General features: G+C 35.8%; 1 long non-coding RNA gene across 2 annotated transcripts in view; it reads right to left on the bottom strand.

The window, feature by feature from the left end:
- Positions 1 to 1,320: 1,320 nt before the first annotated feature.
- Positions 1,321 to 22,853, bottom strand: part of LOC115272864 — a 104,374-nt gene continuing 82,841 nt past the window's right edge. For both annotated transcript variants that reach the window (XR_003900577.1, XR_003900563.1), the window contains 2 exons: positions 3,368 to 3,542; positions 1,321 to 1,524 (listed from right to left, as the gene is read on the bottom strand). This is a non-coding gene — a long non-coding RNA (uncharacterized LOC115272864). The remainder of the gene's footprint in view (positions 1,525 to 3,367; positions 3,543 to 22,853) is intronic.

The following is a 22,853-nucleotide window of genomic DNA, read 5'->3' as shown; positions in this document are numbered from 1 at the left end:
GCAGTCGCCGCTCAGGTCGCTCCCTCCGCGGCGCACACCTCCCCAGAGCAGCTGCTTCTCGCCGCCACAGGCGCCTCTGATTCCCCGCCGAGATGGCTTAGGGCTGGAAGCTATTCCTTCTCTTGCACCTCCTCGGTTCGGGATTCTGGCTGCCCAGCAGTTATCTATGGAGTGTGTTTCTGTCTCCAAGCACAGCCAAGCGTTCTATACCTCTTCCCCAGAGACAGTTCTATGAGCGTGTTCCAACTCTGTCTCTTCCCTTTGTCTCCCGGGCGCTGCGCACTTGCGCCACATTGGGCTGCGGATCTTACCTCCCCTGCTGTCCCGGGCTGGCCCGTCCTCGGATCTCCCCCGTTCGCCCCCACTCACTCAGGTATCTTTGAGGTTCTATTCCCTCTGGAGTTCGTATTTTCTCCTTCCGCTCTCTCAGATGAACGTAATATCCTTCTCAGTTCGAAAAACGGTGCGGAGGGAGTTTACAGAGCTCCCTTCCTCTCCACCATCTTGGCTCCACCCCCAGTAAATGTATTTCAAATAAAGCTAACTCTATAACTCTGTTCAGACTGCTCTATGGTCTATTAAATCAAGCATAGAGAGTAAAAGAATGTAAAGTTAAGTTCTTGGGTAACTAATAATCCACGTCACAGCTCATAGTTTTCTTCAACCATCATCTCTTTACTACTATTGGCAAACCCTTGTCCTAAATATATCTGGATTTTAAGAATCTAAAAATGTATTCCCAAATCATTTGTTCAGGAGTCTGGGAATATTCTCTTTTAAAACTCATGTACAATAATTCAGTTAACTACTGTCTCAATTTTTTATTTAAAGGCAGATATTTTTAGTGATAAACTGTTAATGAATGTCACAAACTTTTGAAATTATAGAACTGTTTTCACTACTGGAATCTGTTGTATGTTGACATGGGAATAATGACAAAACTCAAAAAAGTTTATAATCTTGCTTGAAATTAATTCCAGTTAGACAAACCTCAGAGAGCCTTAATGTGGCCAATCCAAAGAAACAGAAAAATGACTTTCAGCTCTACTTCTTGGTTTCCTGTCCTGGTTATTCCTATAAATACCACCATATTTCATAATATATGGTATAATATATAATATACATAAGCATTAAAGATTCAAGAGAATTTAAGCTTATTAGAAATAATAAAGTTTAAGAAGATTGCTAGATATAAGCTCAGAAAACAATAATTAATTTCCAACAGCAACAAACAATACAAACATTTAGAATCAAAATAGCTACTATATCAAAACTGGTTTGGTCTGAAAGAAACAGAAAACAAAATTATAGTGACTTAAACAAATAAAGGTTTATTTTTTTTTCACATGGCAAAATATCTGGAGGTAAGCAGTCACATAATTCAGATACTCTACAATGTCAGTGAGTACCTTAGAGCGTTTTCCATCCATCTGACTCATGTTTTATACTGAGATTTCATCATTTCTTAATCACAGAATAGGTGAAGAATCCCTAAGGGCCATGAATTCATAATTGCATCACAAACTGCAAGAAAAGGGAAAGTATATAACTAGTAACATATCTTTTACCAGGAAAAAAAATCTTCCTAATAATCAGTCAATTGGACTTAAGTGTCATTGGCCAGTACTAGGTCATATGGCCACCTCAAGCTGCAGAGCAGGTTAAGAATTGCTACTAGATTAGCCAATACACAAAAAGTCTGCAACAGACTCTTCTTAAAAGCTCATCAAAAATTTATAAGGTGGGGCACCTGGGTGGCTCAGTCAGTTAAGCGTCCAGCTTTGGCTCAGGTCATGATCTCATGGTTTATGAATTTGAGCCCCGCATCAGGCTCTGTGCTGACTGCTGTCAGGGCTGTCTGGGCTGATTGTGTCTCCCCCTCTCTCTGCCCCTACCCTGCTACCATGCATTCATTCTCTCTCTCTCAAAAATAAATAAAACATTTTTAGAAGTTTTTTTTTTAATTTATAAGGTATTTAGAAATAAAGTTTAATAAAATACATGCAAAAACTTAACGGAAAAAATAATTTATTCAAAGACATAGCAGAAGACTTAAATACTTAGAGAGATATTTTCAGAATAGAAAGACTCAATATTGTATAGATAGCTATTATCCCCTAAGTATTTTGTGAATGGAATTTCAACAAAAATCCTAATTTTTGTATAAATTCAAAGTTTATCATAAATTTTACCAACTTTAGATATATCTGTTCACCTCTAGATATAGACATGAGAGAAAAGGATAGAAAAGCGTGTCTTTGTATCTATATTTCATTTACTTAAAAATAAAACTACTGCTGAATGTGTTATCATAAGAAAGAAAAAAATCTGCATTGTATTAAACCAAATGATTTGGAAGTATTTTGTTAATTCAAAAAACTGGTTTATCTGACTAATAGGAAAGAAAGACCTAAAAACGTGGGTAAATGAACCATAAACTGAAATTAAAAATTGAAAGTATAGCCAACTTTTATATGAAATAAAATAAATATATTCCATATATAAAATGGAAAGTAATAAGCACATTGTATATTAAACTTTACCCAAATATTACTATTCTATCAGTTATTCATACCTTTATTAAAAGGAATTTGTGTTTCCCTGATGATGAGTGATGTTGAGCATCGTTTCATGTGCCTGTAGGCCATCTGGATGTCCTCTTTGGAGAAGTGTCTGTTCATGTCTTCTGCCCATTTCTTCACTGGGTTATTTGTTTTTTGGGTGTGGAGTTTGGTGAGTTCCATGTAGATTTTGGATACTAGCCCTTTATCTGATATGTCTGGAAAATGGTGTGGAGGTTCCTCAAAAAACTATCCATAGAACTCCCTTATGACCCAGCAATAGCACTGCTAGGGATTTACCTAAGATATATAGAAGTGCTGATGCATAGGAGCACATGTACCCCAATGTTCATAGCAGCAATGTCAACAATAGCCAAAACATGGAAAAAGCCTAAATGTCCATCACCTGATGAGTGGATCAAGAAGATGTGGTATATATATTGACCCTAGTAAGTCATTGGTAGAAAAGAGCAACATGCAATCACCACATGAAGTTAAACTGCATTCATGACTAATAAGTCAAGGATATAAGATCTTATTGGAAGCAATATGGCCACAGAGAATAAGACCCAATGCAGCACAGTGAAGTTGAGTTCACCCTGCCTGGGGGTGGGATGAGGAACAGCAGTAGTAGTTGTTAGCAAGAGTATGTGCACAGATTCTGAGAAACTGAGTGCTTGATATGCCATCAGTTTTATGACTCCAAAAGAATTTATGTTCATCATCTTTTCACTCCTCCATTTGTTTCCTCTGACCCTCCTCCATAAAAAAAAAAAAAAAAAAAAACAGGATCTTTTCATTCTTACCTTAAATAGCTTCAGCCAGACCACATCCACATCTAGGGAAGAAAGCAGAGTCAGCACCAATGGGTCCTTGACTTTCTAGTCAAGTTCACTTATCTTCAGTCCACCCACTGACTCAGAACTTAAAATGGGTGGTTTTGATATGAATTTAGGAGATTCACTGTAGACCTAAAGACACCTGCAGATTAAAAGTGGCAAGGTGGAAAATCATTTATCAACCAAATGGATGTCCAAAGAAAGCCAGAGTAGCGATATTTATATAGGACAACTTAGACCTTTTTGTTCTTGTATTGTTTATATCCTGCTTTGATATTAGGGTAATGCTAGCCTTATACAATGATTTTGGATGTGTTCCCTCTACTCCATTATTTATAAGATGTTGATAAAGCCTGTCTTTTTTTTTAATGTTTGGTAGAATTCACCAATGAAACCATGCAGTTGTGGGCTTTTCTGTGCTGGAAGATTTTTCATTACTAATTCAGCTTTTATTCTGATTATTGTGTAAGAATTCAAGATTCATGATTCAATCTGGGTAACTTGCACATTTTAGGAATTATCTGGATCTTTTCTAAGTTATCTCATTAATTAGTATACAGTTGTTTATATTAATCTATCACATGTATTTCTAGGATATCTACTATATTGTTTTCCATTTCTCATTTTGGTTTTTGAGTCGTCTTTTTTTCCTTAGTTAATGTAGCTAAAGCATTGCCTTTTTTTTTTTTGGAAAATCTGGTCATTCCTTTCAATGTTATGTTAGTATTTATTCTGGCCTCTACTGTATTTTTTATTTTTCTTTGTTATTTCCCTCCTCTACTAAATCTCAGGTTTGTTCTTTTCTAGTTCCTTGTGGTATAATGCTAAGTTATTTGAACTTTTCTTAATACAAACATTTATAGAAAAAATAATTAAAAATAAAATTATCATATGCTCTAGTAGTTCCACTACTGGGTATTTACATAAAGAAAATGAAAACACTAATTCAAAAAGATATATGCACCCTTATGTTTGCTGCAGAATTATTTACAATAGCCAAGATATGGAAGCAACCCTAATGTCCATCAATGAATAAATGGAGAAGGATGTAGTTTCATATAGACAATGGATTACTCAGCCATAAAGAAGAATGAAATCTTACCTATTGCAACAACATGGAGAGATCTAAAAGGTATAATGCTAAGTGCAAAAAGTCAGTCAGAGGAAGAAAATACTGTATGATTGCATTCATATGTGGAATTTAAGAAACAAAACAAAGGAACAAAGTAAAAAAGAGACAAACAAACAAACTACAACAACAAAAAAAACCCAGACTCCTAAATATAGATAACAAAGTGGTCATTATACCAGAGAGGAGATGAGTGAAATAGGTGAAGGGGATTAAGAGTACATTTACCATGATGAGCACTGAGTCATGTATAGAAATATTGGATCACTATATTGTACATCTGAAACATCTCTCTCTCCCCCCCCCAAAATAAATAAATAAAATTGTTTAAAAAAGGAAGAAAACCAGGCCAGGCCCACATAGCAAGGCAAAGCTGTGGGAATCAACAATGCAAAGAGAAAAAGGAACAGATGGTGTATAAATATCGCTAAGCAAAATACTCATCCTACTTTCCAATCCATGGTGGATAGGGCAGTGATAGCTCACAAAAGCAGGTCACAGGAAACAGACACACAAACAGGAAAGGTAGTTGTTGACATTGGTAATGGCCAACAACAGATGTCAAGAACTAAGTCAGTGAAAGACTCAGGTTCAAGGTAAAACCTTCAACTCACTTCAGCATAAGGTAAAAACTTCCACGCAACAGAACTACAGTACTAGTTAGGAGTCCTTCTGGAGAGTAACAGAATACATGACAGAAGCCAAATATTTTTTACAGTGTGATTTTTAAAAGAAAACCAAATCATTTGGACAGTAGAATGCCAATAATTGAGGGCATTTATTCAAACCTTAGCCAATTAATTATTTTCCTACCTCTTATTAAGATCCTCTGACTTATATAAGTACATTACCTAGGATGTAAACCAGCACTAAGCCTGAAACTGAACAAAGGATAGAGTAGTAGCAGATTCAGAAAAATGTGAGTTCTGAAAGACAGGCAAACTATTACACTTTTCATTTATCAAAAATTTCTAAAGCCAAAAAACTTTACTCAAAGATCAAACTCTATTTCAAAAATATTGAAATACTGAAAACAAGAAATTTTATATTATTGCAAGACTGTAGGGTGCTCCTGCAATTTATGCTAACCAGAACAGCATTTACAGCAAAATAACAAGACTTTGCTTTGTGCCCCATCTTCAGCAATAGAGAAGGACCTGAGGAGTTAAACTGAGCCTCATATAAGATTCCAGATAAAGTCATGAAATGCATCTCAAGAACTTTCTTAAGGGCAAACAGAAAAAATAAATAAATAATAAAGATTGGTTTAGCATCAACAAGGCTCAAATAGAACACTTTACCAATAATCTTACTCCTGTTTTATCTAAAAAGTACACCAAACAAAAAAATGGAAGGAAGAAAAACACTACAGTGTCATGTTCACATAAATTCAAAATGTATTTATGGCCTACATAAATTCTGCAACTTCCAGTTTGACTTTTGATTTCTTGGGAACCCTAGAACTAGTAAAATGCAAGTAAACCTACTGGGATGACCTTCATATTGGATGCCATGTAGCTTATGCACAAAAAGGGCAAATTGTAGGTCTTAGATTTTCCATATTTGAGTAACATTATGGTTTTATGTGATACAAACTCTATATTCTGTGGCTAAACTCAACAACACAAGAAACAACAGGTGCTGGCAAGGATGTGGAGAAAGGAGAACCCTCTTGCACTACTGTTGGTAGGAATGTAAACTGGTGCAACCACTCTGGAAAACAGTAAGGAATTTCCTCAGAAAGTTAAAAATAGAACTACCCTATGATCCAGCAATTACACTAGTAGGTATTTCCCCCAAAAATACAAAACCACTAGTTCAAAGGTACACATGTACACCAATGTTTAGAGCAGCATTACCTACATTAGCTAAATTATGGAAGCAGCTCACGTGTCCATTTACTGATGAATGGATAAAGAAGAGGTGGTTTATATATACAATGGAATATTACTCAACCATAAAAAGAATGAAATCTTGCCATTTGCAACAAAATGTATGGAGCTAGAAAGTATTATGCTAAGCAAAATAATTCAAAGACAAATACCATATTATTCCACTCCAATATGGAATTTAAGAAACAGAACAGATGAGAAAAGAAGAAAAAAGAGAGAAAAAGAGAGGCAAACCAAGAAACAGACGTCTTAACTACAGAGAGAAAACTGATGGTTACCAGAGGCAGGGGGGTGATGTCTGAAATAGATGATGAGAATTAAAGAGTGTACTTATTGTGATGAAAACCAGGTGACATGTGGAAGTGTTGAATCACTATATTGTACACCTGAAACGGATATTACACTATATGTTAACTTAAAAATAAAAGCAACACATATTTTTAAAAAATCTATATTTTCAATGGGATATTGGCTCTATAAAAAGATTTCACTACTTGCAAATGCAAACTGCAAGATTATATGTTAAACTCTCTGATTCATAGAGATTTAAACCTGATAATTTTAGAAAAACTGATTAACACTGGCACTAACCAAAAAGGTCACCATGTTGCTGTGCAGGTGCACAATGAATGCAGTAGTCCCCTGTCTCTCATCTCTGAGGTATACATTCCAAGATTCCCAGTGGATGCCTGAAACTGGATAATACCAAACCCCATATGTACTATGTTTTTTTTCCTATACATACACACCTATTATAAAGTTTAATTTATAAATTAGGTACAGTAAGACATTAAAACTGTAATAATGAAATTGAATAATTATAATATATTAAAAAGTTATGTGAACTTTTTTCTCTCTCAAAATATCTTATGGTACTATATTCACTCTTCTTATGATGATGTGTGATGATAAAATGCCCACATGATAAAATGAAATTAGGCGAATGATGTAGACATTGTGATAAAGTGTTAGGCTACAACTGACCTTCTGACTATACATCAGAACAAGGATCATCTTCTTTCAAGCCATGTAACAGTGGAAGGCAAAACCATGGAAAGGGACTACTATATGACCTCCATATCCAAAAAGAGAGCTTTAGCAAGCCTATCCTGTGAGTCACTTGAAGGTCACCAATTCAGACACCAAAATCCTAACAGAAAAGCACATCCTTCTGCCCATAAGACTCAGCAGCACACACCTTAAGTATTTCTGTTCTGGTTCAGATTCCAGAACAGCACCACATATTTGGTCTGAGATGGACACCAACAGAAGATGTGTGAAACTAGAATCAACCCAAGAGAAAAATGAGAACAGCTATCATTTAGTGAATGCTTACCAAATGCCAGGGACTATACTAATCACTTTCTGGGCTTCAGTCATTTATTTTTCACAAAATACTTTGAGCTGTGTATTACTATTCTCATTTTACAGACTAGAAAGCTGAAACCCATAAAATTGAGGCTACATATCCAACATCATATAGCTAATTTTTAAAAAATGAACCTAGAATTTAACAAGGTCTGTCTAATCACAAAGACTCTTTCTATTACAACCGTCTGGAATGACAGAGTAGCTCCTAGTTTCCAGAGGTTCCAAGAGACTAATTACTTCCAATCCCTTCAAGCTGATCCCAACCCTCAAAACCAATGTGCTATATAGCATGATGGCCACCCTGGAACTGAATCCCCTGTGAAATCTCCAGACTTTGTCACCAAACATGTTTCACATGCATGGGATAATTTTTATACCTAACTGACATCTTCTGTAATCAAAAGAGAAACTGAATAGGAGAAAAGAAAAAAAAAAAGGTCTTGTAGTGAGGGGAGATGGGGGAAGGGAACTAAAAAAAAAAAATAATGAGAGGGGAAGGATACAAAGGGAAAAGAGAGAACCAGAAGCTGAAACAGACACCAGATTATTATTTGAAAGCTGTTACTTTGTTAAATGAAACCTGGGACTCCAGGGTCTTTGAAAAGTAAGTGTGAAGAAATGAGAGACTTTTGCCAATAGACTCAGTAAAAATAAGCAGCTACAACAGTATAGCTCATTGTTTTGAACCTTCTTTTAGCTGACTTGCTAAATTTAAACACGACAGCCAGTTTCATAAATTCTTTCCACTGCTTTTTTGTTTTTTTTAATGCAGGTTGAAAGCAGAACTTTCTCTATTTCTTTTCTCCACCTTTAAAATAAGTCCTAACAACAAATTTTCTTAGACCCAGCATCTCCCTTACATATATCCAACTATGTTTCTAAGGGTCTTTGGGCTACATTTTTTTTCTGGCAATCTCTTTATAACTTTATTTTGCCTCATCACTACTACTTTTACTTTAAGCAAGCTATATTTAGTTAGTTCATCTAGTAGTACTTATGTTTTCTCCAATAAGATTAAACAACTAAGCCATGAACTTCAAAACCAAGACTTCAACATCACATTAATTTGACATACTTTTACTTTTGACTTCCAAATTACTTTAATAAACTGTTTCCCTATTCTAATTGGACCATGTGGTGAGTTATGTCAATACTACTCTAGCTGGCGTGCTAGATTCCCTCACCATCCATCCTCGGGCATAACCACTGGATCACATCATACAACACTGAAGTTGTAGTTATCATTCACTAAGTGCCAGGCATTGGAAAGGTGCCATTCCATAATCATGGACAAGCTCCATAATCTCTTTTCTCATGTACCCAGGATGAGTATTCTCTTTAATAGCTATGATACTGGGTCAGTATTTTCCACCATATATTTATACTGCCAGATCTGAGCTAGGCTCTTAATTTTTTTCATTCATACATCTCAATAGCTCCTCAACTTCTAACATGTGCCAAACCTAATTCTATGCACTAGAAATACAAGAATAAATTAATTAGACAAAATCCCTACCATCATAAAGCTTATAATTTATGAGAAAGACAAAATAGAAGCATATAATATCAAGTAATGATAAGTGTTATGAAGAAGTAGGGTTCCATCTAAATTTAGTTCTCTAATATATTCCCTTTAGTGGCCTTTATCACTTTGCTTACACTAGATAATCACTAAACCTCTATAGATTATCAGTCCTTCAATTTTACAGATAAGAAAGGGGCTAAACTCTGGACTCCTCTACAGCTCAAATAATCTAACTTCACCCAATGTCTCAGGGAGAATGTTGTCTGTTGATAATGAAAGTAAACTCAATCTCAGCTGAATTATATAATAAAGGAAATTTATTGGCTGAGATTCTCGAAGTAATTAGGCTATAGGCACATGGCAAATTTTCCAGTTCTTTTGATTTTCTCTTTTCTCCCCTTTTCCATGTTTAAGTTTCATCCTCCAGCTGACTTTCCTCATTTGAAAGACAGCTTCCAGGAGCATGCCTCCTCATTTACATCCTGAGAGTAAGAGTGAGTCACTTTTACAGCATTACAGAAAATCCTAAAACAATTATCAGGAAATGCCCTGGGAAAACTGAATTTGAATGTGAACTTATCAGCAGAGCAAAGGAGGTAAGATAATACTGACTGGCTTAGACCAATCAGGATAAAGTCAAAGTTGGGGTCAATTCCACTTTCAGGTCTGGCACATAGATGGGTAGTAAGAAAACTACCACAATGTTCTTTGATTTACTCCTTGCTGCACAGAATGTTTCTGAAGAAGTAATATACTTCTTCCTTGATAAAACAATTTGAATTTTAGAATGACCATTGTTCTTGAAAAATATTTATATAAAATAATTTTGAAATTCTGAAATTAAGACATACAAAGAAGTAATTCAAATAAATGTTTAAATTGCTGCTACATTGCATTGTGCTTACCTGCATAACCACATTACTTTCATACTGCCTACTTTCCTTACTTAATTGATGAGTATCATACAATTTTGTCATGTGTATTTATTTTGTATATGTCACATTTCTTAATATATCTGTATTCTGTGACTATTGCAACAACCATAACTCAAGAAAGGCAAAGTAAGGGTTCAGAGCACTTAAGGATGAAGATATAGGTCATCCTAACAGGAAAATAACCTAGGCCAGCTAAGGTTTTGGGGGAAAAAAAAGGTAAGGAAAATATAAACTGGATAATGAAGGAGAGAAACTATAAATATCAGTTATGCCCTTGAAACTAGATTTAGTAGTACGGGCTATAAATTGTCTCACCAATCATCTTGACTCAAGATTTTTAGATGATGGCAACTTGCCATTGCCTTGAAGAAGACCCTACCCTGATTGGAATTATATCTCTCCTTATGAGGATAAATTAAAGTACCTTGTGCCTCCCAAAATGGAGGCCCAATGTGGGAGCTAAATATCATGGGAGAATACATGTAGATGTATATCTGATACATAAAACTTCAGATATGTCCAACTTCAGAATCTGAGTTGCTTATTCAGTTATGTTTCTTGTACTTGCAGTAAGCTCTATTACCAAAAATAGGCATGGTATATGAAATTTTTTATTAGTTGCTCTGTTTAATAGACATTTATCAGCCAATGACATAATTATAATCAAGGAGTTAGAACATAATAGCTAGTTAACTAGACTTAACTCCAATATTATGATGTGTAGAACTCAATCATTATTATCATTATTATGAAGATAGTTGGGAATATTTTACTGATTCTGATCATTCCTATGAATATCATCTGTCAAGGTCTTGGCAAAGCACAGGAGTAACAGTTAATAGTGACTTGTAATGATTAAATGCTTGGTGTCAGAAATTTCCATAAATAAGCTTTTTTTTAAACACAGTAAGAGACTGTGAACATATATTGCCTCAAAATAAAGCTAATTCCTTCCCCAAAAGCAAAGAATAGTTCAGAAAAATAGTCCACTGGGATCCAATACAATAGAAGAAATAAACCAATAAACAGAACATAACAGATTTGTTCCCATGCCAGCTATTTGTTCCTAGGCAAGTACAAAATCAGTTCACTTTTCCAAATTCCTATCACTACTAAAAGAACATTTATCTTTTGTATCTTCACCAGGTCTAGCTAGAATGCTTCTGTGCACCTATTCCACAGCTCCTTAAATTCACATGGTAGTTCTTCATGTCCTCCTGTTAAATTTTACCTTAGACTCAGAAAGTATATAATTATGACTTCCTATGATTCATTCATCATTTTTTCATTATTTCACTTAATCTATTTTTCAAAATTAAGATGATAAAATTACTATTTACTTTCAACCTACTTGAAACACTGCATTATTCTCTATCCACAACTTTTCTACCTGTCTTCAAGAAACTATCCCTTTTATATAATAAATTATAGATTTCTGCCTGCCAGTTTCTCTACACCATGATCATCAGTTTCTGGTAATTATTTTAATAAAGAGTCACTGGAAATATTCTTCCAACCACCCAGTCTCTTTGACCTACTTCCTATGGCTATTCCCCAGCAAAAAGTCCAAGGCCCATCACCGGTCCATAATCTCTCTATTCCAATCAACCACAATGCTCTTTGCAGAGTAAAGTGAACCCAGACTGCTAGGCAAGACAATTGGCAGGCAGAAGTAGAATCTAGAGCTGCCATCAAGACAGTAACATTGATAAATTCCTCATAGGTAGCTTTAAACATCTACCTTTTAAATTAATACAAATATCACAGTAAAGACTTGTGCTTTGTGAGCAGTGAGCCCATGCAAAATTTTAGAATAGGGTTCTTTTTCTGGAGCACCCAAACTTCCCCTCTAGAGCCCTTCCAGAAAGGTCACAACACCTCATGTAAAGCAATCAATGTATTTGTGTTTCTCCTTCCATCTTAATAAAAATTCATAAGAGAGAATCTCTTGATTCATATTTAAAACTTATGACTAAATATATTGCTGTTATCTTTCTTACATGAATTTCTTTTTGAAATATAACCCAGATGTATAAAACTAAAAGCTTAGAATCTAGAAGTTAGTTAGACAGAAATAGTGGTTATATGTTCCTTTTCCCTGCACAATACTCAGATTTTGCCATGAGATGCTACCCTTACCCTTAAATGGAGGTATGGTAAAACAATCTAACACAATCACTTGTCTCCCCTAGATTTGCAGTGTTCAACAGAGGATCTCAAAGGCTAACAATTTTTGGCTTCCATACAAAAGCCAAAAGAATCATCCTAATAGGGATGTGCTTTCCTTCTTGTCTGAGATCAGGGATTCTCTCTGTGCTTTAGTATTTTTTAATTCTAAATCCACATCTATCCAATAAATTTCATTTTTTTACTGTTTGCCAGAGACTCTTTCTATTGTAACTACAGACGTTAAACTTAAAAGAAGAAAAAAATTTGGATGCAGAATAGCCCTTACTATTTGGCTAAAATCTCTATATGTGGATAACTCTCTGTGTCACGTTTGCAGCAGGCTGCCTGTACTTCAAATTTTGGAGAAACAATGGATCTTATACTTCATTTCCAGTAAAATTCTCTCTTACACATAGCATGAATTCTCTTTGGTGTTAATTTATTTCCAGCCTCTGACCTTAGCAAGATAGACATTGACCTACATGAAAATAATTAGAATTTCTTTTTTCACTTTAATTAGAATGAGAATTAGTTTGTTAGGAAATTCACTGACTCTTCATACTATCCCAAATATCCAATAGCAATATTAACAAAAAGAGAGAGACAGACAGACAGAGAGACAGAGAGAGAGAGACAGAGACAGAGACAGAGACAGAGAAACAGTGACCAGAAGAGGTAAAATAGAAATTAAATCTGTCAGTAAAAACTGTCTGGAAAAATTCTGTTTTAAGGAAAAGAACATTAAGAATGTATAATGTTTATCTTAAAATATATTAAAAACTATCATGTAGAAGAGCTAAAAATTTATGTAAATTCAACAGAGTGCCATATTTGGTTGAATGTAAGAAATGCCTTTCAACGACAGTTTCCCAAAAAGGAAACTAGCCACAGGGTTAGAAAGTTTTCCACCTCTGGAAATTTTAAGAAGAGGCATAAATGGCATTTTTGGGATGGGAACTAGAAAATTCAATTATCAGTTTCTATATTTCTAAGTACCGCAAACTAAAAATTTTCAGTTACTCTGCTTTATGTTCACAGAATAGAGCTATCTAATATCTATTTAAATTAAACTGTTTCACACAGAGGTAATCATATATAAAAGAAACAATTGAATTACTGAAAGTCCCCCCAAAATGTTGTACAGCTTGCCTTTTAATTTCCTTTCTAGAACTGTACTACTTGGATTCATGCCCTGTAAGTTAAATAAAATTAATTTTTCATGTATTATTTACAAAGTAAGATACCATTTTCAAACAGGAAAAAGTCATGTAAAAGAGACCAGTAGCAGATGTACTTACTTATACTCTGGGTTGGCAAATCCAACATGGCCTCATCTCAGAGTCACAGCAACTGTTTATTGGTTACAGTTTTCATTATTAATCTGGACCAATTTTTTCTACCATCATTTCCATTATGGAAGCTTTTAGTTCTGCATTTATAGTATTTAAGAATGATGGTAGGCACATGTTTTATGCAGGTTTTCTAAGAAGGAGCTTCCAGATTAGTGGTTGATCAAATAATAAATATAGTCACTGCATTCCAGGGGTAAGAAAAGCACAGTAACAAATTGCTTTTATAACAACTGCTTAAGTTGTTACAGTGTCATAATATTTTTTCTATCCATACCACAAAAGGCTCTGGTGATGTGATCTATGTATAGAATCAATGCGACCTCTACATAACACATTACTGTAGCAAAGGAGACATGGACTGGCATCTGCAATCAGATATACTTAAGGATATGTGAGTCCTAAACTAACCTTCTGTTTTCTAACTTTTCTTACCAATTTTAACATTTTCAAAACTGAAAATATCCCTTATAATCAATTAACCATTAAGAAAGATACTTTAGCATCATACCTACGTATATACCAAATATGTATCTAACCATACACATGGATGGTCAAATTTTACAAGGATGTAAATTCAAATAAATTCATTACAAATATGCAAGAAAAATTTGCCTCCATGTTGTCTATTTGAAGGGTCATATCCACAATTGGCTTAGAGAATTTAACTCATTAACTTAAATAATTAGAAATTAATTGACCTGGAATTGAAGGTAGCCTGAAACCATGAATATTATGCATCATATCTTACATCAGGGACATTCAGATTCAATATTCAATATTCCAGCATGGTACCAACCAAGAATTTAACAATTATTTATAAAATTGAACATAGAATCCAATACACACACATCATTCCTTTCCTTTGTCTGTATGCAGTATTTTTTTTAATTTTTTTTATTTTTTAACATTTATTTTTGAGAGAGAAAAAGAGAGAAACAGAGTGTGATCAGGGGAGGGGCAGAGAAAGGGAGACATAGAACCCAAAGCAGGGTCTAGGCTCTGAACTGTCTGCACAGAACCTAACGTGGGGCTTGAACTCACTAGCTATGAGATCATGACCTAAGCCAGAGTCAGATGCTTAACCAACTAAGCCACCCAGGTGCCCCTATGTAGTATTTTTATACATTACTTGGTCACTTGAAAATATATAAAATATGTTTAATAATTTATCTAATTTATCTTTAAGGTTTTTTTAGTATGTCTGTTGTTATGTTGCCATATATCTTAAAACAATTGTTTTCAAAGACCTTGACAAAGAAAAGAATGAAAAGGTTGAAAAGTCATTTAGCCACTAAATGCTTCTCTACCTTTCAAGATTGACAAACTCTGGTAGACTAGAAGAAAAAGAAATTAAGTATTCACTGCATTATAAATAAATAAAAGGGGCACCTGGGTGGCTCAGTTGGTTGAGTATCCTTCCAAATTTAGCCAAGTCATAATATCGTGGCTAATGAGCTCAAGTCCCACATTCAGCTCCATGCTGTTGGCACAGAGCCTGCCTCATAGCTTCTGTCTCCCTCTCTCTCTGCTCCTCCCCTGCTTGTGCTCTCTTAAAAGTAAAACATTTATAAATAAATAAATAAATAAATGTAATAGAAACTTCTTTTCCTCTTCCAGATTTCAAATCCACAACTTTGAAGGAAACAAAACATGAAGAAGACATTGAACAGGTATTGCTTAGACTATAAGAACACTAATTAGCCACTTTGCAACCTCTTCTAATTGAAAATAAACAGCTTAGCACATTATGGAGGGATATCATTCTAGAGTTATGTGTTCAGTTCTTAAATACCACTTATTATTTAACAGTGTTATGTTCTTAAATACTAAACAATATTTAAGAGCATCAACAAACTAGAATACATTCAAAGATTTAAGTGGTTAGGTGGAAAGTCAGTTGAAACTATGTTAAGAGGAACAGTTGAAAAAATCAGATTGTTGAGTTTAGAGTATGAAACATCAGCACCACAATAAAGGGCCATGATAAACATTTTTAATTCTGAAGGTGTTTTGAGGCTAAGAGGGTTTAGAAATTTTGGTACATTAAGAAGTTCCAGGGATGGAAATTTAGTTCAATAAGAAAAAAAGTGAAAACACAGAAATGTATGAAGATGAAACTACCACATGATACTAGGAGATCTTGTATTGCTGGAGCTATTCTGGTGAAGCCTGGATAATTACGTGGTGGAAATGTTATGAAGGGAATTCAAGTAACTGGCTGATTAATACCTGAATTATATGAGTTTTTTTTTATATATCTTTATTTTATTTTGAGAGAGAGAAACAGAGAGTAAGTAGGGGAGGGGCAGAGAGAGGGAGACACAGAATCTGAAGCAGGCTCCAGGCTCTGAACTGTCAGCACAGAGCCTGATTCGGGGTTCAGACCCACAGACTGTGAGATCATGACCTAAGCCAAAGTCGGACACTTAACTGACTGAGCCACCCAGGCACCCCTGAGTTTCTTTTTTTTTTTAATGTTTATTTATTTTTAAGAGAGCAAAAGTGTGAGGGGACAGAGAGAAGGAGACAGAGGATCTGCAGCAGGCTCCACATTGATAGCAGTGGGCCTGAAACACAGCTTGAACTCACAAACTGCAAGGTCATGAGCTCAAGTTGGACACTTAACCTACTGAGCCACCCAGGTGCCTTCTAAAATAGAAACCACCCTCAATGGTTTCACCATCTTCCCTAAAAGGAATTCCCACTGTTCCTTTGGAGTATCTATTGCAAGTATGGTAAAAAAGAGACTTGACTTAGAGTTAATGAAAGGTCACAGAAAAACAAAATGTGAAGAAGTGGAAGTGTTCCATAAAGATTAGTGGGTGTGTACACGCAGATACCTGTGTGCATACACACACACAAACATTCACTTCTAAGCCTACACTGGAATTAACAAAAGCTAAGTACTTAATAAACACAAAGAATTAATATATTAAATCTAAAAATTAAATATTTTCTTTATAAAACACAAATGTGTGGTTAGCTAACTCAATATTGCATGGTAGACATGACCAGACAGATGACTAGACACAGGATAGTGTTAACTTTGGAAGATCAAGAGTTTTTCCAAATTAAATTGCATATCAAATGATCCCTAGAAATTTTCTGTATTGTTTGACTTTTTCTACAATGAAAATAAGTATTATAATAAAAACAAGGTTATTTTCACTGAAGAAACACATGGCAATCTTAAAACATTCCTTCAAATTACTTGATACCCTCCCATCCAGAGATGGGGTCAATGTACCTCCTCCCCTCAACTCTGGATTCGGACTGATGGACCAATAGAATACATCAGAAGCAATTCAGTGCCGGTTTCCAAACCCAGGTTTAATAAAAAATTGGCACCTTCCACTTCCTGACCCTTGGGATACTCTCTCTTGGAACTAAGCCCCATTCCATGAGGAAGTCCAAATACCCAACAGAAAGGCTATCAGAAAAGGAATTCAGATGTCTGACTGGTCTTGGGACCCAACTTAGGCAAAGCCATATATGTGAGTCATCTTGGAAGAGATCCCCCAGTGCCCCATCAAACTACCCTAGCTGACTTTGTGGAACAAACATAAGCCTGCAAAAATGAAGGCTGAATAAATAATCATTCATTTTAAGTACCCAAGTTTGGGTACTTAAATAATAGATAACAAAAGTCAAAATCAAAATGGGCACTGACAACATACATCTTACTTTGAAATACTCTTCTTTTGGCATCTATTGCTTTCCTATACTTAGAATACTGATTTCCCAACTTTGTCTAATGGATCTCTTTTATGGATATTACGTAGACAGAGTGTACTACAGGACATACTTTTCAAAAGATCTAAATAAGTTAATTATAATTTTTATTTGAGAATTATACAGTACTTTTTGAGATCATTACAAATATTGGAAAATCAGTCAGAAAGGAGCCAACGTGGCAGAGAAGGAGAAGGATCCATAGTTCCTGTGAACCTCAAACAAAGAAGGGCTGAAGCCAAAGGACTCTGAACCCTAAGAGTCTGGGAAGAAAGGAGACGGAGCGTATCAGAAAGAAAACAGGAAAACCAGAAGGCCCAATAAGTGCACGATTGCAAACTGGGGGAGATAAAGTGGGTCACAGAGGCACAGAGGGGAGGGATCCCCTTCTGCAGAGAGACAAAGGGAAGAGAAAGAATAGTTGAGAAAGTGTAGATCTGTATCAGGAAAAGAGAAAAACCTTGGGTTCCATCTCTAACTGCAAAGCTTTCGGAGAGAGATCCCATCTCTAATTGCAGGGATTTCTTCGGACTGGGGCCAGCTGCTCTGCTCACACTCCTGCGGAAGAGGGGAGTCCCCTTGGGGTTCAGTGGTACCTCAGGGGAGCAGTCGGCAACAGGAGGAACCAGTCCCCTGACTGTAAGTGCTGCAGCACAATCCCAGGAGCACATATTGAAAGGCAACATTAACGTGCACAAAGTGGGAGTTTAAAACAAAGCTAAGCAAGGGAAATAGGTGATGGCGGAGAGAGACAGCCTGCCTAATCTGTGCCCACAGCACAGGGAGGACAGACCCAAAGGAGTGATTTGGGACACCTGGTCCGTGAAGAAGGGACTGGGGGGCCACAATTTTTCTCCCCACAATCACCAAGGCAGGGCCTAAGGGATCAGTCCACAGGGCACACAGTGGAGGCAGAACCGCCTACACCAAACCACACCCCTCCACTCTAGAGAGCCCCTTATCTACTGGAGCTGGATAGGTGCTGTGAACCAAACAGCCCCTTCCTCAAGACCAGCACCGCAACATTGCCTGGATTAATTCCAGGTCAGTTCTTGTTATTTAGATATATTCTCCTTTTTCACCTTCTTCTCTCTTCCCTCCACTAGGCTGGTTACATTGGATATTGGTTTGCTTAAACAGACATATTTAATCCAGTCTCTTGATGCATATTCTACATCTCCTTCTTTACTTTCTCTCTGGAATAAGCAGACCATATAGTTTCTCTAGCTAACTTTATCTTGGTTTCTTTTTCCTTGCCTCCTTCCTTATTCTCCTTTCTCTCTCTCTCTCTCTCTCTCTCTCTCTCTCTCTCTCTCTCTCTCTCTCTCTCTCAATAAGCCTTTTATTCTCTCTAGCTGGTCAATGTTCATTTTCTCTTTCTCCCCACCCCTGTCATTTCTTTGTATACGATCCTCCATCAGCACCACCTCCACCCTGTTCTTTACTTGTAGCAGGTATTTCTGGCTTTATGGGTTTAGTTTGTTTTTTGGGGTTTTGGTGGGGTTTTTTTTTGTCTGTTTGTTTGGTTTTTGTCTGTTTGCTTATTTGTTTTGTTTGTACATCTGTGTGTTTTTATTTCCTGTTTGTCTGTTTTTGTTTCCAGGGCTATGTCAAGGAACAAACCAAAGTACACCTGGTGGAGGATCCAAAACATCACTATGAATAAGGAAGTAAAATAACCAAAGTCAAAACAACAGAAAGCAAGTAACACTCTCCTAAAAACACCTCCTGAACAGCCAGGCCCTGAACAGTGTATGAGCCCCATGTAATACAGAAGTACTCACAGGTCAGAGCATATAACAAGCTTTTCAAATTTACAAGGGACAGAAAACTAGCCAAAATGATAAAACAGAAGAATTCTCCTCTAAAGAAATTCCAGGAAGGAGTCACAGCTAAAGAATTGATCAAAACAGATATAAGCAACATAACTCAACAAGAATTTACAAAAACAGTAATAAAATTAATTGCTGGGTTTGGAGAAAGCATAGAAGACAGCAGAGACTCCATTGCTACAGAGATCAAGGATCTTAAAAACAGTCATAATGAATTAAAAATGCTATAAATGAGGGGCAAAATAAAATGGAGGCAGCCACAGCATGGATAGAAGAAGCAGAGGGGAGACTAGGTGAATTAGAAGATAAAATTATGGAAAAAGAAGAAGCTAAGAAAAAGAGAGATAAATTGATCCAAGAGCATGAAAGGATTCAAGAACTGAGTGATGTAATCAAATGGAACAATATCCATATCACAGGAATTCCACAAGAAGAAGGGAGAAATAAAGGGGCTGAAGAAGTACTTGAACAAATCATAGCTAAGAACATCCTCAACCTGGGGAAGGAAACAGACATTGAAATCCAAGAAGCACAGAGAACTCCCGTCAGACGTAACTGGAATTGATCTACTGCACAACATATAATAGTGAAACTAGCAAAATACAAAGAGAGAATTCTAAAAGCAGCTAGGAATAAATAGGCCTTAATATACAAAGGTAGATACATAAATGTAGTAGCAGAACTATCTACTGAAACTTGGCAGGACAGAAAGGAATGGCAGGAAATCTTCAATGTGATGAAAAGGTAAAATACACAGCCAAGAGTCCTTTATCAAGCCTGTCATTCAGAATAGAAAGCTAAATAAAGATTTTCCAAAAAAAAGAAAAACTGAAGAAATTCATCACCACTAAACCAGCCCTACAAGAGATCCTAAGAGGAACTCAATGAATGAAATGTTGCAAGGCCTGCAAAGTACCAGAGACACCACTACAAGCATAAAATGTACAAATAACACGATGACTCTGAACCCATATTTTTTAATAACACTGAATGTAAATGGACTAAACGCTCCAATCAAAAGACACAGGGTATCAAAATGGATTGAAAAATAAAATCCATCTATTTGCTGTCTACAAGAGACTCATCTTATACCGAAGACACCTTCAAATTGAAAGTGAGAAAATAGGGAACTATCTATCATGCTACTGGAAGTAAAAAAAAAAAAAGTTAGAGTAGACATTCTTGTATCAGACAAACTAGACTTTAAAGTAAAGTCTGTAAAAAGACCTGAAGAAGGGCATTATATAATAATTACATGGTCCATCCAACAGGAAGAGATAACTAATATAAATGTCCACACACCAAATTCTGGAGCATCCAAATATATAAAACAATTACAAACATAAGCAATCATACTGATAAGAATGTGCTAATTGCAGAGGACTTTAATACTCCACTGACAGCAATGGATAGATCAACCAGACAGAAAATCACTAAAGAAACAAAGGACCTGAATGGCACACTGGAACAGATAGAATTCATAGATATATTTAGAACTCTGCATCCTGATGCTAGGGAATTCACTTTCTTCTTGAGTGCACATGGCACATTCTCCAAGATTGAGCACGTACTTGGTCATAAAATAGCCCTCCATAAATACAAAAGAATTGAGATCATACCATGCACAGTTTCAGATCACAATGCTGTGAAACTTAAAATCAACCACAGGAAGAAGTCTGGAAAACCTCCAAAAATGTGGAGGTTAAAAACTACCCTCCGAAAGAATGATTGGGTGAAGCAGGCAATTAGAGAGGAAATTAAAAAATATATGTAGACAAATGAAAATGAGAATACAACAATGCAAACTCTCTGGGACACAGCAAAGGCAGTCTTAAGAGGAAAGTTCATTGCAATCCAGGCCTACCTCAACAAATTAGAAAAAGCACAAACTCAAAACCTAACAGAGCACCTAAGGAAAATAGAAAGGAAGCAACAAGAACACCCCATACCCAACAAAAGAAAAGAAGTAGTAAAGATCAGAGCAGAATTAAACAAAATAGAATCCATAAAAACAATTGAACAGATCAATGAAACCAAGAGTTGGTTTTCTGAGAAAATAAACAAAATTGATAAACCTCTAGCTAGGCTCTTCAGAAAGAAAAAAGAGAACATGCAAATAGACAAAATCATGAAGGAAAATGGATCCATTACAACGATCCCTCAGAAATACAAGCAATCACCATAGATTACTATGAAAAATTATATGCCAACCACTGGACAATCTAGAAGAAATGGACAAATTCTTAAACACACATGCACTACCAAAATTCAAACGGGAAGTGATAGAAAATCTGAACAGACCATAACCAGTGAGGAAATCGAATCAGTTATCAAAAATCTCCCAATGAATAAAAGCCCAGGGCTGGATAGATTCCCAGGGGAATTCTACAAGATGTTTAAAGCAGAGTTAACACCGATCTTTCTTAAGCTATTCCAAAAAATAGAAATGGAAGGAAGACTACCTGACTCTTTCTACAAAGCACATATCACTTTGATTCCCAAGCCAGGCAGAAATCCAACAAAAAAAGAGAACTACAGGCCAATATATTAATGAATACAGATGCAAAAATACTCAACAAATGCTAGCAAATCAAACTCAACAGCATATAAAAAGTATTATCCATTATGATTAAGTGGGATTTATTCCTGGGTTACAAGGCTGGTTCAATATTCGAAAATCCATTAATGTGATACATCACATTAACAATACAAAAGAAAATAATCATATGATCCTGTTGATAGATGCCGAAAAAGCATTTGACAAAATACATCTCTTCTTAATAAAAACGCTTGAGAAAGCTGGGATAAAAGGAACTTACTTAAACATCATAAAAGCCATTTACAAAAAGCCCACAGCCAATGTTATCCTCAATGGGGAATAACTGAGAGCTTTCTCCCTGAAATCAAAGACACAACAGGGATGTCCACTCTCATCATTTTGTTTAACGTAGTGTTGGAAGTCCTAGCATCAGTAATCAGACAACAAAAAGAAATAAAAGGCATCAGAATCAGCAAAGAAGACAAACTTTTCCTTTTCACAGATAACATGATACTCTACATGGAAAACCTGATCGACTCCACCAGAAGCCTTCTAGAACTGATCAATGAGTTCAGTAAAGTTGCAGGGTACAAAGTCAATGTACAGAAATCAGTTGCATTCTTATACACCAAAAATGAAGCAACAAAAGAGAAATCAAGAAACAGATCCCATTCACAACTGCATGAAAAACCATAAAATACCTAAGAATAAACCTAACCAAAGATGTAAAAGACCTGTATGCTGAAAACTATAAAAGACTTATGAAGAAATTGAAGAAGACACAAAGAAATGGAAAAACATTCCATGCTCATGGATCTGAAGAATAAACATTGTTAAAATGTCATTATTACCCAAAGCAATTTACACATTCAATGCAATCCCCATCAAAGTTGCACCAGCATTCTTCTCAAAGCTAGAACAAACTATCTTAAAGTTCGTATGGAACCACAAAAATCCCCGAATAGCCAAAGTAATAT

The sequence above is a fragment of the Suricata suricatta genome, chromosome 1, assembly GCF_006229205.1.
Source record: "Suricata suricatta isolate VVHF042 chromosome 1, meerkat_22Aug2017_6uvM2_HiC, whole genome shotgun sequence".
Lineage (NCBI taxonomy): Eukaryota > Metazoa > Chordata > Mammalia > Carnivora > Herpestidae > Suricata > Suricata suricatta.
Note: the sequence above shows the minus strand (reverse complement) of the source record. Positions and strands in the feature narration are given on the sequence as shown.